Here is a 14779-nt window from a genome sequence, read left to right as displayed (position 1 = left end):
CAACAGCTTAAAATTTCGGGACGAAATTTATTTAACGGGTAGGTACTGTAGTGACCCGAACTTTTCCATGTTTATATATATTAATTGAGATTGATATTTACATGATTAAATGTTTCCAACATGTTAAGCAATCAAACTTGTTAAGACTTGATTAATTGAAATATGTTTCATATAGACAATTGACCACCCAAGTTGACCGGTGATTCACGAACGTTAAAACTTGTAAAAACTATATGATGACATATATATGGATATATATATAGTTAACATGATACTATGATAAGTAAACATATCATTAAGTATATTAACAATGAACTACATATGTAAAAACAAGACTACTAACTTAATGATTTTTAAACGAGACATATATGTAACGATTATCGTTGTAAAGACATTTAATGTATATATATCATATTAAGATATATTCATACATGATAATATCATGATAATATAATAATTTAAAATCTCATTTGATATTATAAACATTGGGTTAACAACATTTAACAAGATCGTTAACCTAAAGGTTTCAAAACAACACTTACATGTAACGACTAACGATGACTTAACGACTCAGTTAAAATGTATATACATGTAGTGTTTTAATATGTATTTATACACTTTTGAAAGACTTCAATACACTTATCAAAATACTTCTACTTAACAAAAATGCTTACAATTACATCCTCGTTCAGTTTCATCAACAATTCTACTCGTATGCACCCGTATTCGTACTCGTACAATACACAGCTTTTAGATGTATGTACTATTGGTATATACACTCCAATGATCAGCTCTTAGCAGCCCATGTGATTCACCTAACACATGTGGGAACCATCATTTGGCAACTAGCATGAAATATCTCATAAAATTACAAAAATATGAGTAATCATTCATGACTTATTTACATGAAAACAAAATTACATATCCTTTATATCTAATCCATACACCAACGACCAAAAACACCTACAAACACTTTCATTCTTCAATTTTCTTCATCTAATTGATCTCTCTCAAGTTCTATCTTCAAGTTCTAAGTGTTCTTCATATATTCTACAAGTTCTAGTTACATAAAATCAAGAATACTTTCAAGTTTGCTAGCTCACTTCCAATCTTGTAAGGTGATCATCCAACCTCAAGAAATCTTTGTTTCTTACAGTAGGTTATCATTCTAATACAAGGTAATAATCATATTCAAACTTTGGTTCAATTTCTATAACTATAACAATCTTATTTCAAGTGATGATCTTACTTGAACTTGTTTTCGTGTCATGATTCTGCTTCAAGAACTTCGAGCCATCCAAGGATCCATTGAAGCTAGATCCATTTTTCTCTTTTCCAGTAGGTTTATCCAAGGAACTTAAGGTAGTAATGATGTTCATAACATCATTCGATTCATATATATAAAGCTATCTTATTCGAAGGTTTAAACTTGTAATCACTAGAACATAGTTTAGTTAATTCTAAACTTGTTCGCAAACAAAAGTTAATCCTTCTAAATTGACTTTTAAAATCAACTAAACACATGTTCTATATCTATATGATATGCTAACTTAATGATTTAAAACCTGGAAACACGAAAAACACCGTAAAACCGGATTTACGCCGTCGTAGTAACACCGCGGGCTGTTTTGGGTTAGTTAATTAAAAACTATGATAAACTTTGATTTAAAAGTTGTTATTTTGAGAAAATGATTTTTATTATGAACATGAAACTATATCCAAAAATTATGGTTAAACTCAAAGTGGAAGTATGTTTTCTAAAATGGTCATCTAGACGTCGTTCTTTCGACTGAAATGACTACCTTTACAAAAACGACTTTTAACTTATTTTTACGACTATAAACCTGTACTTTTTCTGTTTAGATTCATAAAATAGAGTTCAATATGAAACCATAGCAATTTGATTCACTCAAAACGGATTTAAAATGAAGAAGTTATGGGTAAAACAAGATTGGATAATTTTTCTCATTTTAGCTACGTGAAAATTGGTAACAAATCTATTCCAACCATAACTTAATCAACTTGTATTGTATATTATGTAATCTTGAGATACCATAGACACGTATACAATGTTTCGACCTATCATGTCGACACATCTATATATATTTCGGAACAACCATAGACACTCTATATGTGAATGTTGGAGTTAGCTATACAGGGTTGAGGTTGATTCCAAAATATATATAGTTTGAGTTGTGATCAATACTGAGATACGTATACACTGGGTCGTGGATTGATTCAAGATAATATTTATTGATTTATTTCTGTACATCTAACTGTGGACAACTAGTTATAGGTTACTAACGAGGACAGCTGACTTAATAAACTTAAAACATCAAAATATATTAAAAGTGTTGTAAATATATTTTGAACATACTTTGATATATATGTATATATTGTTATAGGTTCGTGAATCAACCAGTGGCCAAGTCTTACTTCCCGACAAAGTAAAAATCTGTGAAAGTGAGTTATAGTCCCACTTTTAAAATCTAATATTTTTGGGATGAGAATACATGCAGGTTTTATAAATGATTTACAAAATAGACACAAGTACGTGAAACTACCTTCTATGGTTGAATTATCGAAATCGAATATGCCCCTTTTTATTAAGTCTGGTAATCTAAGAATTAGGGAACAGACACCCTAATTGACGCGAATCCTAAAGATAGATCTATTGGGCCTAACAAACCCCATCCAAAGTACCGGATGCTTTAGTACTTCGAAATTTATATCATATCCGAAGGGTGTCCCGGAATGATGGAGATATTCTTATATATGCATCTTGTTAATGTCGGTTACCAGGTGTTCACCATATGAATGATTTTTATCTCTATGTATGGGATGTGTATTGAAATATGAAATCTTGTGGTCTATTATTATGATTTGATATATATAGGTTAAACCTATAACTCACCAACATTTTTGTTGACGTTTTAAGCATGTTTATTCTCAGGTGATTATTAAGAGCTTCCGCTGTCGCATACTTAAATAAGGACGAGATTTGGAGTCCATGCTTGTATGATATTGTGTAAAAACTGCATTCAAGAAACTTATTTTGTTGTAACATATTTGTATTGTAAACCATTATGTAATGGTCGTGTGTAAACAGGATATTTTAGATTATCATTATCTGATAATCTATTTAAAGCTTTTTAAACCTTTATTGATGAAATAAAGGTTATGGTTTGTTTTAAAATGAATGCAGTCTTTGAAAAACGTCTCATATAGAGGTCAAAACCTCGCAACGAAATCAATTAATATGGAACGTTTTTAATCAATAAGAACGGGGCATTTCATATATGATGTTCCCCTAATACGAGCCGTCGTTTTCCACATTGGTTTAGAAAAACCTGGTGGTTTATAGGTTCCCGGGTCATTGTTACAACTTAAGGACTTCGGGGGTTGACGATACATATAAAGTTCATTGGGGTTGGAATTAGATTTCTCTATTTTTATGCCCTTTCCCTTATTATTTTCTTTTGCCTTTTTAAATTCAGTTGGGGTAATTTCTATAACATCATCGGAATTCTCGTCGGATTCCGATTCATCGGAGAATTGGTAATCCTCCCAATATTTTGCTTCCTTGGCGGAAACACCATTGACCATAATTAACCTTGGTCGGTTGGTTGAGGATTTTCTTTTACTTAACCATTTTATTATTTCCCCCACCGGTTCTATTTCTTCATCCGGTTCCGATTCTTCTTCCGATTTCGATTCTTCTTCCGGTTCCGAATCTTCTTCCGGTTCCTCTTCGGGAACTTGTGAATCAGTCCACGAATCATTCCAATTTACATTTGACTATTCATTATTATTAGGTGAGTCAATGGGACTTGTTCTAGAGGTAGACATCTATCACATAATATCAAACGCGTTAAGAGATTAATATATCACATAATATTCACATGTTAAAAATATATAGTTTCCAACAAAATTTGTTAAGCAATCATTTTTCAAGTAAACACGGTCTAAGTCCAGACTCACTAATGCATCCTAACAACTCGATAAGATACACTAATGCAAAATTCCGGTTCTCTAAGACCAACGCTCGGATACCAACTGAAATGTCCCGTTCTTATTGATTAAAAACGTTCCATATTAATTGATTTCGTTGCGAGGTTTTGACCTCTATATGAGACGTTTTTCAAAGATTGCATTCATTTTAAAACAAATCATAACCTTTATTTCATCAATAAAGGTTTAAAAAGCTTTACGTAGATTATCAAATAATGATAATCTAAAATATCCTGTTTACACACGACCATTACATAATGGTTTACAATACAAATATGTTACAACAAAATAAGTTTCTTGAATGCAGTTTTTACACAATATCATACAAGCATGGACTCCAAATCTCGTCCTTATTTAAGTATGCGACAGCGGAAGCTCTTAATAATCACCTGAGAATAAACATGCTTAAAACGTCAACAAAAATGTTGGTGAGTTATAGGTTTAACCTATATATATCAAATCATAATAATAGACCACAAGATTTCATATTTCAATACACATCCCATACATAGAGATAAAAATCATTCATATGGTGAACACCTGGTAACCGACATTAACAAGATGCATATATAAGAATATCCCCATCATTCCGGGACACCCTTCGGATATGATATAAATTTCAAAGTACTAAAGCATCCAGTACTTTGGATGGGGTTTGTTAGGCCCAATAGATCTATCTTTAGGATTCGCATCAATTAGGGTGTCTGTTCCCTAATTCTTAGATTACCAGACTTAATAAAAAGGGGCATATTCGATTTCGATAATTCAACCATAGAATGTAGTTTCACGTACTTGTGTCTATTTTGTAAATCATTTATAAAACCTGCATGTATTCTCATCCCAAAAATATTAGATTTTAAAAGTGGGACTATAACTCACTTTCACAGATTTTTACTTCGTCGGGAAGTAAGACTTGGCCACTGGTTGATTCACGAACCTATAACAATATATACATATATATCAAAGTATGTTCAAAATATATTTACAACACTTTTAATATATTTTGATGTTTTAAGTTTATTATGTCAGCTGTCCTCGTTAGTAACCTAAAACTAGTTGTCCACAGTTAGATGTACAGAAATAAATCGATAAATATTATCTTGAATCAATCCACGACCCAGTGTATATGTATCTCAGTATTGATCACAACTCAAACTATATATATTTTGGAATCAACCTCAACCCTGTATAGCTAACTCCAACATTCACATATAGAGTGTCTATGGTTGTTCCGAAATATATATAGATGTGTCGACACGATAGGTCGAAACATTGTATACGTGTCTATGGTATCTCAAGATTACATAATATACAATACAAGTTGATTAAGTTATGGTTGGAATAGATTTGTTACCAATTTTCACGTAGCTAAAATGAAAAAAATTATCGAATCTTGTTTTACCCATAACTTCTTCATTTTAAATCCGTTTTAAGTGAATCAAATTGCTATGGTTTCATATTGAACTCTATTTTATGAATATAAACAGAAAAGTATAGGTTTATAGTCGGAAAAATAAGTTACAAGTTGTTTTTGTAAAGGTAGTCATTTCAGCCGAAAGAACGACGTCTAGATGACCATTTTAGAAAACATACTTCCACTTTGAGTTTAACCATAATTTTTGGATATAGTTTCATGTTCATAATAAAAATCATTTTCTCAGAATAACAACTTTTAAATCAAAGTTTATCATAGTTTTTAATTAACTAACCCAAAACAGCCCGCGGTGTTACTACGACGGCGTAAATCCGGTTTTACGGTGTCTTTCGTGTTTTCAGGTTTTAAATCATTAAGTTAGCATATCATATAGATATAGAACATGTGTTTAGTTGATTTTAAAAGTCAAGTTAGAAGGATTAACTTTTGTTTGCGAACAAGTTTAGAATTAACTAAACTATGTTCTAGTGATTACAAGTTTAGACCTTCGATTAAGATAGCTTTATATATATGAATCGAATGATGTTATGAACATCATTACTACCTTAAGTTCCTTGGATAAACCTACTGGAAAAGAGAAAAATGTATCTAGCTTCAACGGATCCTTGGATGGCTCGAAGTTCTTGAAGCAGAATCATGACACGAAAACAAGTTCAAGTAAGATCATCACTTGAAATAAGATTGTTATAGTTATAGAAATTGAACAAAAGTTTGAATATGATTATTACCTTGTATTAGAATGATAACCTACTGTAAGAAACAAAGATTTCTTGAGGTTGGATGATCACCTTACAAGATTGGAAGTGAGCTAGCAAACTTGAAAGTATTCTTGATTTTATGTAACTAGAACTTGTAGAATATATGAAGAACACTTAGAACTTGAAGATAGAACTTGAGAGAGATCAATTAGATGAAGAAAATTGAAGAATGAAAGTGTTTGTAGGTGTTTTTGGTCGTTGGTGTATGGATTACATATAAAGAATATGTAATTTTGTTTTCATGTAAATAAGTTATGAATGATTACTCATATTTTTGTAATTTTATGAGATATTTCATGCTAGTTGCCAAATGATGGTTCCCTCATGTGTTAGGTGACTCACATGGGCTGCTAAGAGCTGATCATTGGAGTGTATATACCAATAGTACATACATCTAAAAGTTGTGTATTGTACGAGTACGAATACGGGTGCATACGAGTAGAATTGTTGATGAAACTGAACGAGGATGTAATTGTAAGCATTTTTGTTAAGTAGAAGTATTTTGATAAGTGTATTGAAGTCTTTCAAAAGTGTATAAATACATATTAAAACACTACATGTATATTCATTTTAACTGAGTCGTTAAGTCATCGTTAGTCGTTACATGTAAGTGTTGTTTTGAAACCTTTAGGTTAACGATCTTGTTAAATGTTGTTAACCCAATGTTTATAATATCAAATGAGATTTTAAATTATTATATTATCATGATATTATCATGTATGAATATCTCTTAATATGATATATATACATTAAATGTCTTTACAACGATAATCATTACATATATGTCTCGTTTAAAAATCATTTAGTTAGTAGTCTTGTTTTTACATATGTAGTTCATTGTTAATATACTTAATGATATGTTTACTTATCATAGTATCATGTTAACTATATATATATATCCATATATATGTCATCATATAGTTTTTACAAGTTTTAACGTTCGTGAATCACCGGTCAACTTGGGTGGTCAATTGTCTATATGAAACATATTTCAATTAATAAAGTCTTAACAAGTTTGATTGCTTAACATGTTGGAAACATTTAATCATGTAAATATCAATCTCAATTAATATATATAAACATGGAAAAGTTCAGGTCACTACACAAGTATTATTTTCTTTTAAAGTTTCTAGAATACCCAATGATCCAAGATTTATTTCTACGTCCATAACCCATGATGTGTAGTTTGTTCCCGATACGTCTAAGGCATCAAACTCAAGCTTTGATAAGTTTGACATTTTCTAATTTCAGAAAGATGAACAACATAAATCATAATCATAATCATAATCAATTTTTTTTTATAGACAAATAACAACATGAAATTAGAATTAGTTTAGATTCATAAGTAGCAAACAAAGGAATAATGGTATGATTACAAATAATAAAACCATAAGGGAAGGATAGAATATAGGTTCATATTATATTATTAATAATATTATTATAATATATTTTTCTTATTTTAACTTTTAAGATTTACTTTTAATAAAAATACAAACTACTTTTTCTTATTTTAACTTTTAAGATTTACTTTTAATAAAAATACAAACTACTTTTTTTATTTTAACTTTTAAGATTTACTTTTAATAAAAATACAAACTACTTTTTCTTATTTTAACTTTTAAGATTTACTTTTAATAAAAATACAAACTACTTTTTCTTATTTTAACTTTTAAGATTTACTTTTAATAAAAATACAAACTACTTTTTCTTATTTTAACTTTTAAGATTTACTTTTAATAAAAATACAAACTACTTTTTTTATTTTAACTTTTAAGATTTACTTTTAATAAAAATACAAAATATTTTTCTTATTTTAACTTTTAAGATTTACTTTTAATAAAAATACAAACTACTTTTTCTTATTTTAACTTTTAAGATTTACTTTTAATAAAAATACAAACTACTTTTTCTTATTTTAACTTTTAAGATTATAAATTTAAGAATAAACATTAGTATGCATGAAATAAATAATGATTAATTGCATAAGTAATCATAAATGTTAGATAACATATAAAGACCCCATCGTATTCGTATTGATCGGAATTAATCTCGACCCATGGTACTGTGTTGTCAAATGATGTGTTGCGTACATAAAGTACCGTGTTGTCAAATGATGTGTTGCGTACAATCATGAGGTCTTATTAACATAAATATAAATGTTAGTGAAGTTAATAAGAGTTAGATTACAGAAAATATAATTCAGGCGGTATAACCGACCGTATATAACTTAAATAACATAAATATAAATGTTAGTGAAGTTAATAAGAGTTATATTACAGAAAATATAATTCAGGCGGTATAACCGACCATATATAACTTAAATAACATAAATATAAATGTTAGTGGAGTTAATAAAAGTTAGATTACAGAAATATAATTCAGGTGGTAGAACCGACCATATATAACTTAAATAACATAAATATAAATGTTAGTGGAGTTAATAAAAGTTAAACAATTTCTTACCTAGATTAGTGACGTGTGCTTGCTTAGATAAACCTTGATTATCCAGAGCACTTCGTGCTGATAACGTGTTATAATTTTGTAGGCTTATAACTTCCTTTAGTGGCCTGGTTCTTGACTGTAGACTACTAATAAGTATATAGAGGGAATATGAGAGAAGTAGGTGTTTTATATATGTTTTTGGTGTACACCTTATGTGCTCATAACACACATATATATACTAAAAAAAACTATTATACAATGTTTATAATAATAATAAAATTAGCATCCATGACTTTTATAACATATACTTTATAAATTTAATAAAGTGCAATGCATAAGATTTTTTTTCTTAAGAAGTTGTTTTTTAGGCAATTTTACAAAACTAGTAAACTGAAATAAAACTTATACGATTAGTAAAACCGGCTTTGGGAAGGCCGGTTTCTTCCATTGTGTGCACAGTCAGCATAAAAATTCACTTTTTTCAAACGCCGAATGTCCAGTCATCAAAATCGGCGTTGGTAACGCCGGTTTCTGTACTTATCTGTTGTTTCTGAAACCGACCTTCTTAAGGCCGGTTTAATTTCAATTATTTCTCTGAAAAATCTAGATATGATCAGCTTTTACTGTTACTTATTCCATCTTCAAGATAATCCATCTTCAACAACACATCAAACTATCATAAACAAACACAATTACATTTCAAACACATCAAATTGAGGTTTAAACATCAACAAAATCAATACATTTAAGCTTCAAAAACACTTAAAATTTCTACATTTCGTCCATTTATGGTTCCTTTTTTTTATTTTTTATTTTTTTGAGGTAGCAGAATTACATTTCAAAATGGTTGGCTTACCGGTGATGACAAAACATTAAGAACGAGTTCTCCATTGTATAACAAGGTTAACTGTACAAAGTTAAACGAAATGACTTATAATTATGTAGGGGGCGATCAAAGATCGTATACGTTGATAATGATTATATGGAATGTTTTCATGGTCAATATATGAAAAACTGAACTTATCGACGATAATACTTTGAAAACAATTTATTATTTGGCTCATAATGATCATGATTATCAAGCTCAAATTGAAATTCAGTTTGAGCAAATCTTTCACAGAACCATTACGTTTTGTGAATTAGTTTTAAAATATTATTCAATCTTTGGATGGTGCTCCATCAACATCTCGCAGCCACTCGTGCCCAGTTGATGAAGAGGATGTATTTGTTGAAGATGAAGAAAAAGAAGAACATGAAAAAGAAGAAGAACATGAAGATTCTGGTGATGGTATATCAACAGCAAGTGAGGAGTGAGGATACAGTTGAGCACTTTAGTGTTGAAGAAAATGTTTCAGATGATTCTAAAAGAGAAGAGGAAGTGCAACAAAATCCTTAACATCAAAATGCCTTTGTTACACGTTTTGGGTTTCTTAATGAAGTAGGCTCGACTAGTAATGTAGTTTAATGGGATGATGAGGAGGACGGAGAAGCATGTGATTCTTGGCATAACGAATCTAGTGAAATAAGAAAAGGCATGATCTTTAAAGACAACGTCGAACTTATATATGATGTTCGGTTATGGAATATAAAAAAAGTCGAGAAATCATTGTGCAAGATAGTAGACCGGGTTATTGGAAGGCAAAATGTTACACAACTAGCGAACATTACAATGGTCACCCGCAAACAAGGGTTTGTTCACGGTGAGTATCTGGTTCGATTAGCAATAAACACGAAGTTTGGCGTATTTATAAGTTTAGTGAAGAACACAATTGTTATGGAGGCGTTCAGAAAAACAACAATCGTTCTTTAAGCTCTAGCTTGATTGCTAGTCACATTATCCATCAAGTGGAAAAGACATTGCTTTTCAAGTTAAACACATTCAAGCATACGTTAAACAAGTATTAAGTGTAGATGTCTCTTACACTAAGGCATTGCAATCGAACATTTGTATGAAACTTGGGAAAGTAATTTTGCTGATCTACCAAAATATTTAAATGAATTGCTTTATACCAAACCTGATACAATTGTTCATTTCTTACCCGACCCTCGAACTTAGATGTCGACACATTCAAGTATGTGTATTGAGCTTTCGCAATAGTTGACAATGAAACAAACGATAGTTGAAGTTGGTTTTTGAAGATGTTCCAAGAACATGTCAATTCTCATATCAATAGAGAGTTGTGTGTTATATTCGACCGACATCAAGGTATACTGCATGCAATGGAGGCAAATACATATGGTTGCCATCATTGATATTGTTTGCGCCACATTCGTAGTAACTTACTAAAGCATTTTAAAAACCTTCCAGCCCTCAAAAAATTGTGTTGGGGAGCCGGTTCAACAACAGAACAATACATCTACCTCAATGTCATTCGGGCAATTAAAACCCTTAAGCCAGAGGCTTGAGAGTATTTGAAAGAAGCGGATCCAAGATTGTGGAGTGTTTTTAGGGAGCCACAAGGGCGTCATTGGGGTAACACAATGACAAACATAGTTGAATCCCTCAACAATGTATTGTGTCATGCATGAATGATGCCAATAAAAGCATGTATTGAATATACATTTCACTACACCAGAAACCACTTCATCGACCAAGGAAACAAGGCATATTTTGAGAATCACCATTGTCTATCAAGATCGTGAAACTAGGGCACAAACATACACAACAACATGCTACAATAGACACATGGGTATATACAAGGTCCATTCAGTTTATCAAAGAAGTGGTGATACTTTCCTCAAACAAAGGCAAAGGAGGCCGAAACGCATAACTTATGTTCTCTATGTCTAAAATCTCTTGAAGAGTTTTTGTTATCCGCAAATTATTGTGAAATTCCCTATATTTCATTTGCGCGTTGATTACTTTTCTCTACTTCCGTAAGGTTGATTTCCTTGCCTTATTTTTTTCGATTCTTGTAGGCCCTCCCGCATTGAATTTTGCGTATATCCATATGAGCAGTTTCCATCACGATGACTTTCATTATCATCATCTCATCCCTTATCGTTGTTCCAATTACAAGCACGTGGGACATTATCCTCACCATTTCGCATGTAATCGTGACATGCTTTCATTAGTTCAGCAAAGGTGTTGGGCACTTCCTTCTCAACCTGCTTACCAATGTCTCATGCTTTTCCTAGCTGATTCCATGAATACAACCTGAGATTTGTTGGCTTTCATTCAGATCTAGGATTTTCTGACACTCATACATGTAGCGTCGTAAAAACTTTCCCAAAGATTCTTTGATTTTTTGTTTGATATCGTGACATTCTATATGCATTCGTTTTTGAGACTGCATGATGTGAAACCTTAGTAAAAGCTTTTTGCGCAAATCCACAAAGCCTTTTATGTTTTTTGTGTATTGACTGGTGAACCATTCTCTTGTAATTCCCCGCGAGACAGTTGAAAAAACGTGACATGCGATTGGTTCATCAAAGTTGTACGTATGCATTATTCCCTCAAATCGTTGTAGAAAGTCTAGCAGGTCTGTTTGACCTTCGTATACTCCAAACATTGAAAGAACAATTGGTGAAGTATCAATGGGATATTGAAAAATATGGTCAACGAACGTGTTCATCACAGATGTTAATTCTACTATTTTTTTAGGTGTATTTCCTTCTTCGAAATACAATATTATAGTATTGTATATTTCTCGAGGCGCAACTTTCCTATTTATTTTCAATAGCGCTTTCTGTGTGTAACATCCCGTTTTCTCCTTACATGTCTTAAGGTACGTATTTTATCGTTAGAACGTCTATAGTTCGTTTACTTATGTGACTAAACGATTTATAGTGTTAGTTGATATATATATATACATATATACGAGATATATAAATGTGTGTATATATATATATATATATATATATATATATATATATACGCGTATGGATGTATACGTGTAGTTTAAGTGTTTATGCGAAGCTAAAATGGGGTGTACGAGTCGGGTTATGACATTTGGGTTTGTAAACCAAAAGCTGGTCAAAAGTGGGCGTTAGGCCGCGCCGCGACGGGCACCTCCGCGCTGCGACATATAACGCGAATCAAGAACCAGGAACCAGATTAAACAGCTCGAATTTTATGTTAAATGCCGCGCCGCGGCAAAGGGAGTCGCGGCACTCGTTTTTCTGATTTAAAAATGAGTGGTCCGAGGGTATTTTAGTCTTTTCGCGTGTGAATCAGATTGTAGCTCAAATATCAGCCACTTATCTCATTTAATTCATTTTCTTTTCTCTTTTCCTTCCATTTTCTCTTCCAAAACATAAAATCCATTTGGATTGAAAGTGAGATTCGAAGGTGAAGACTTGTGATTTGATCTTTGGAGCAAATAGGAAATTTGTTCTCCTCGTTCTTAGCTACGACTTGATAGTATTGGTATGTCTTAACTCCATGTTTTGAGTTTTAGTAAATTTATGGCTAGGGTTTGGTCATTTGAGTCTTGCAAGACCCATTTGGGGGTTAAATGGGTGAATTTGGGTTAAATTGATTTAAGGAAATCCTAATGACTATGATTTAGGGTTTGGTCATGAATATTGGAAATTGTAAGTGTTAATTGTGTTGTTAGTCACTAATACACTTGTAAAATGATGAAAGATTATTAATGGGTTAAGTTTGACCAAAACTTGTAAGACTAAATGTTAAAATGGGTCATGGTTGACCTAGTTGGGTAAGATGGGTATGAAATACCCATAATTTGTGTTATTTGGTGTTAAGTAGACTATAATCACTAGCTTTTAGTGATTTATGATGAGTCTTGGCCATTAATGGGCGGTTTTGGTGCAGGTGAGTCATTTAATGCTTTTGGGTCATTAAATGCTCAAGAGTTAAGTATTGGTGGTTAGCTCCACAAGTTTGTATGTTGATTTGGGTAATTAATGTATTAGGTACTTCGCTTGAGGCGTGCGGATTATAATCATCACCTTGGTGTTAAGGTGAGTGGGATATTTATGCATGTATGTATATAGTATATTTATTTGTATGCTATGGCATGACCCACGGAGCCGGGAGTGCCATAGTGTGTGCGAGTGCGCTATAATGTGAACCACAGAGCCGGTAGCATCATGGTGCATGTGTTGTGATGTGAACCACGGAGCCGGTAGCATCAAAGTGTGAACCACGGAGCCGGTAGCACTATAAAATGAGGTGTGAACCACGGAGCCGGTAACACCAAAGTGTGAACCACGGAGCCGATAGCACTATAAAAGAGTATGACTCGAATGCGTAGTGATGTGAACCACGGAGCCGGTAGTGTCATAGCATTGCGTATGGTGTGAACCACGGAGCCGGTAGCACCATGACGCATTTATGGTTAACTATATAGTTTGTGTATGTATTTTAGTGTAACATATTATATTTGGAGTATATGCTATTGATTTATGCTAGTTGCGGTAATGAAGGTTATTAGCGTTATATTTGGATTTCGTATGCTAATATCATATTGCTAGCATGTTTGTGGTATGTGAGTAGGTGATTGCAAGTAGGTATATTATATATGCATGTGTATACTTATTGCACTCACTAAGCGCTAGCTTACCCCTCTCGTTGTGTACTTTTTAGATGCAGGTGTGGAGAAAGGGAAAGGGGTTGTTGGGCATTAGATTTCCCATGTTGGTTGCTAGGTGGAGCTCTTGGAAGTCGGCCAATTGTTTTGGGTAGTTTAACCCCAAACCATGCTCGTGTGTCGTTTGGTCTAAAACTATCATATTAAGGTTGAACTTGTATTACATTTGGTTAATGGCCTTCGTGCCAAGTATGTAAACTTTAGATGGGTAAACGTTTTGTAAGGAATGGTTCATTTCATGTAACCGTTTAAATGGCGCATTAATGGTTATATTATTATATATATAAAAAAATTTATTCGGGTTGAATACGGGTTGGGTTGTTTCAAGTGGTATCAGAGCATGGTCTAAGGGATTTAGGGGACTTGAGATTGTGCCTAGACTTAGACTTATTTATGTATGCGTTGTATGCGGGGCTTGTAGGAGACGGGTTGGACCAGGGATTGGTTAGTGCCTAGGTTTAGGTGAACTAACTATGCGCTAATTGTTTTGTGTTGCGTTTGCAATCATCAAGCGAGATAGACATTATACTAGCAAGTTAATGCAACGTGATTGCGTGTCAATGATTAGCTACCATTGT

This window comes from Rutidosis leptorrhynchoides, chromosome 1, assembly GCF_046630445.1.
Source record: "Rutidosis leptorrhynchoides isolate AG116_Rl617_1_P2 chromosome 1, CSIRO_AGI_Rlap_v1, whole genome shotgun sequence".
Taxonomy (NCBI): Eukaryota; Viridiplantae; Streptophyta; class Magnoliopsida; order Asterales; family Asteraceae; genus Rutidosis; species Rutidosis leptorrhynchoides.
The sequence above is the reverse complement of the archived record's forward strand: the minus strand, read 5'-3'. Positions refer to the sequence as shown.